Source organism: Montipora capricornis, chromosome 13 (genome assembly GCF_036669925.1).
Source record: "Montipora capricornis isolate CH-2021 chromosome 13, ASM3666992v2, whole genome shotgun sequence".
Classification (NCBI taxonomy): Eukaryota; Metazoa; Cnidaria; class Anthozoa; order Scleractinia; family Acroporidae; genus Montipora; species Montipora capricornis.
Genome location: NC_090895.1, coordinates 33,382,070 through 33,387,069, shown reverse-complemented (window position 1 = coordinate 33,387,069; position 5,000 = coordinate 33,382,070).

The following is a 5,000-nucleotide window of genomic DNA, read 5'->3' as shown; positions in this document are numbered from 1 at the left end:
TTCATGTAACAGTCACGGCAAGTCTATCGCTTTACCTTTCTTTTTAGTGCCAGCGGTTTTCCAGTTATAATGAAATTTCAACCTGCAACTTGCAACCTGCAACCTGCAAAAAATACCTGCCGAGAATAAGGCGTTGTGTCCGAGAAGCGTTAGAGTAGAATCTTGTTTCAAGGACAAGAAGTTTAATACGGTCGGCGGCTTCGAGCTCTGTAAATGACTTAAATAATACTTTTGCGGGGCAAACTGCAGAAGGGAGGTCTTTAGGCCACCTTCTCGACCGGCGATAAAAAGACGAAACATTCCGGGCCACTGAAACAGGCCAAAGAAGACAAAACAGGAAAAGACGAAACATGTCCAGTCGATTCCCAAGACTGTATGGCTTTTGGAGAGACCAGATGATGATGATGATGATGATCAGATTACAGATGATGGATGTTATAGTGATTATGCCCTGACCGACGATTCTGTCTTACTAAAGGCTGAAATCGACCTGAAGAGTGACAAGAACGAAGACGTCATCAGGGGCGAACTGCAGACAGTTTTTGAGAAACGATATCCTGGCATTGGTCTGTGTGATTTCGAGTTTGTGAAGTGGGAGCGTATGTATTCATTACAGTATAGTGAGTCAGTTACTGGAAGTTTGTTCATGACATCAAACATTGGTCCATATATGTCTCTTAGAACGGTTCATTTCTAGAAGTATTTTCAAACTCTCAACGGAATTACGATTATTGTTTGTTAACTAATGGGATTAATACACTATATTGTAAACTAATATCTTGTATTTGGTGGTATATCAAAGCAGTATGTGACATTGCTACACATTGCTTACCAGCATTCACACCAAAGATTACTTCATTTCCTTGACTAGAGTCAGCGGACACAGTGGTTGTTGGATCAATGATATCAAATATTGTAGGACCTGGATTTTCCTCCACATCATCACCTGTATTTTTAGGTATTGCTAATGCTGTGTGTACCATCAATGTTTATTACTGCTACTCCAGTAGATGCTGCTAGTAACACTGTTGGATTCTCATGCAGGATTCATTGGAGCATGTCTATAGGTTTTTACTACAGTGTGGTAAATTGTTTTAATCAAATGGCTTTTCCCAGCACCACCACCTCCAGTTACAAACAAATAAACTGGTTCAACATTTTGTGACTTCAGGCTGTTGAGGTTTTCATTTATTTCTAGTCCCTGAAAGCACCCTGTTGTAAGCTTTGGGTTGCATTTTTTCTTATGTAATGATCTACATTCGGGGGTAGAAGGGGAATATTTCAACTTAAGATATTCCGTATTCCGCTGTTCTCCAGGGGTGAATATTCCCGTTCCTTGATAATATTTCGAAGGATATCCCTTATTATTTTAGTTTTTAAGTGCTAGGTAGAAGTTAAGTTTTACTTGATACTTAAGCCAATGATTATTCATTTTATCGACGTTTTATTACCCACCTTGACCATGTTACACTTACTGCATCTGATACTTCATACAAGTCAAGATGGTTGATGCGGAATAAATCGAGAAAACAGCAATGTGTGATCAACGATATCAACAAAACATAACAGCATAATAATGTTCAAGTGTCAACAAATTAAAATGACGACAAGGGTCGACATCTGTAACGGAAAGACATAATGGACATAAAAATGGACTGCCTTCGAGTGGATCAAGTGTAACTAACGAAACTAACTAAGCATCAATGGTGTTGCCGCTCTACCGGTCCTGGTATTGTAACATTCGCGCGGAGGTCTATCGTCTTCTTCTTCAGATGTGGAATCATTATCACTTTCAATGTCACTATTTGATCCTCCCTGTAAATTCCGTTCGATGCGGTCCACTTCGCTTTGTGGAAACTCGTACAGTGTAATACCAGAGTAGTTGGTGCTGACATCCATGTCAACCTTATCAGTAATTGAGTATGGGGAGTTCTTGTTGTCCCTATAAGCTTCTTGGAAGATAAGACTATTGTCTGAATTGCTGTTATCAATTCTTCAGCAAATTCCAACTCTGTTGCTGACGTACTTTTCACTAGTAGATCCTTCATCACCACGGCAAGGAAAAAACTGAACTGTTCCCTCCGTCTTGCATGCTTCACAGCAACAACATCACGAGTCGCAAATAGAACTTCATATTGCAGCTGCACAGTCAGTGGGTTGTCAGTTGCCTCACTCGACGCTGACTCACCAAGGAAAGAGGTGTGTGGCACTGTGGATCCAGGCTCTCTTCGCTCTAGATCCAAAGATATTGCGTAAGGCAAACAACCGGTTTCTTCCTTGCTCTTATCTCTTACAGTGTGCTGCCTTACACTCGTGCCAAATGTGGAACAAAACACGCGCAGTTGCCGTTTGTCTTCTAACGTCAACCACTCCATTTGGTGATCCATTTCACTTGTCAAGTCATCGTTCACAGGTGGATGTCTGTAGTTGATAACCTTATCAGGGTAATAGCTTTTTGGGCCCGTGTAATAATGGAAGTGACCCCTGTACATGCGCTTCTGGAGTTCTCTCACACAAGTAGCTCGTCTTGTCCCATATTCAAGCTGCGTAGGCATCGGGTCGTCTTTTCTCATCAGAGAGAAAAAGTTCTCTACCATAAGGGTAACCATGGCCGTTAGGCGAACTTGAGAGAGCAGATCAGAAGCACCTAGCTCATTCAACAAGTTTTCGAGTTTAACGAGGGTCTCGTACATCATCAGGAATGATTTCCTTGTGCAATATGGGATAATTTGATCAGGTCCCTGAGTTGAAACTCGACCAGTTCTTTCTTTTGTTTGCATTCCCCAAGTTATCGGAAACTCTACAAGCTTGTCGACTATTGCGAATGACTTGGTGAAACTCTTCCTAGGAATTCTTGGATAGTGAAGGTTAAAAAGCAGATATATAACAGCTGAAAGTTCCTTGAATGGCTTTCCGTTGGAAATAACTCTGACAGACCTGTTTCCAGTGTCGCATACAATCAACGATGAACCCATGAGGTGAATGCAACCTCGCAGAAGAGACCACTCCATCTTCATTACCAGAGGCATTGCCCTGTCCACAGTATAGAGCCATTTGGTTTCTTCTGTCGCTCAAAGACAGCTTAACAATGGCGTGGTTACCGCAGGAAACAAACAGTTCATTGCCGACACGACAAATTCCTGATGGAGACGGGAGAAGGGCGTCAGAAACAATACGTCGCAGCATTACTCCTCTGCTACCATGAAGTACTAGAATGCTAGGCTGGTTAACCTGAGCGTTTGCAACGAACAGTTCTTCTTGGTGACACGATAAGCCCATGGGTAATATTTTGTCTTCCGAAGTGTACAGCTTACGTAGCCGTCCCTTGCAAGAATTGCGTGTCACCATATCAGTTAGCTTAAAAACTGTTCCTTGTACAATGTCCCCAACATACAAATCGGGATAATCTTGGTCCAGTTGCGCCCAGTGCATATAGAGAACGGTTTGCGTAACTGTGTAGCGGACGTGTATACAACTTTTAGGGTACTTGTTACCGTAAACGTCCCTGTGAGAGGAATTGCGTCTTCCCGGTGGTCACTCCCTGGATCTAACGGTTCGTCTAATACAGCATCTCCCCTTCTTCTAGAGACCAATCTCGATATGTTAACAACTCTGATCGACGAATTGCTGCTGTCACAAACAAACAGAAGGTTTTCATAAATGCACACACCAGAAGGATGGTGGAACAAACTGTTCTTCCCATCGCGTGAACCTGGTCGACTTTCACCAACAACAGAAGTAATCATGGCCCGGGGGGGAGGGGTACTTTAGGAATTTCTGGGTGGGGGGATCTGCCGCTGGGACCCTGGAACCCTTAGCCTATACCAGAGCTAGTTCAGCTGAATTTTGCTACCCTATACTAGAGTAAACTCCCACCGATTTCCGTCTAAATACCGATACTTGACAGTTAATAGTATCCAGAAGTGTTTCATGATAGCCATTTATCGACACTGTTGAGGCTGAGTTGCGTAAATTTAAACTTTGCCGACTCGACCTTTTTATATTTTTGAGCGGGAATTTCTGGTTTCCTTAGCCTTGATAAAATCTTCAAGCGACTGGTCAGTTTCGTGAAAAATGATACCCTATTCTAGAACCAAACGCTCTGATTTATATACCCTATGCTAGAGTAAACTGCTTGAAAACCATACCCTTCACAGTGGCACATATATAGCCCATATATGCTAGAGTAAACTGCTTGAAAACCATACCCTTCACAGTGGCACATACCTATATAGCCCATATATGGCAGTACCCCCCCCCCCCCCCCCGGGGAATCATGGATGGGCAGTGCAGATTACACATTATGATTTGGTTAGCATTCCGGTCAGTTATGAAGATTGTCCCTGTTTTTTGATGAACAACCACGTCAAGAGGACCAACAACAGTAACAGGTCTGTTTTGTTTCCAAAATGTGTACACTTCTGGGAATATTGTTATCACAATATCTTCAGCTGGAATTGCACGTTGGACTTAAGGCGAAAAGTTTCCACGGACATCCTATCTTTATTCTTCAGTGCCTTTATCGTTACCGCTTTCTTCATTGGCGTAGATATAGCAGGATTACTATCCCTTCTGATGACAAGAAGCATCCCCACGTTTATCACATGGTCGTTGAGAAAAAGCCAATACTAAAATACAGCAGATCGGGCGGATTTGATATTGTGTGGAGGATCTGGCATGGGTAGCTGGATGACTTCAGGGTACCGCAAAGCTAAACGTTCCATAAAAGCCTTTTGTTTCGACTCACAGTCTGAAGACCAGCCAAGCTGCACAAGCCTCACGCACACTTTGGTTGCGTTACAGCAGTGCAAACAAGGCCTGGTTGTCGGATGCCATTCTGAAAGTCCCAAAGATGAACAATTGCCACACACAGATTTTCCTTCCCAGCAGCTTTGACATTTAAAATTGCAAGCATCTACTTGATTATAGATAATACATGACTCACATGCATCGATAATTTTGGAAAGTTTGAAATGTAGCTCATCAACAGTTTGCCAGCC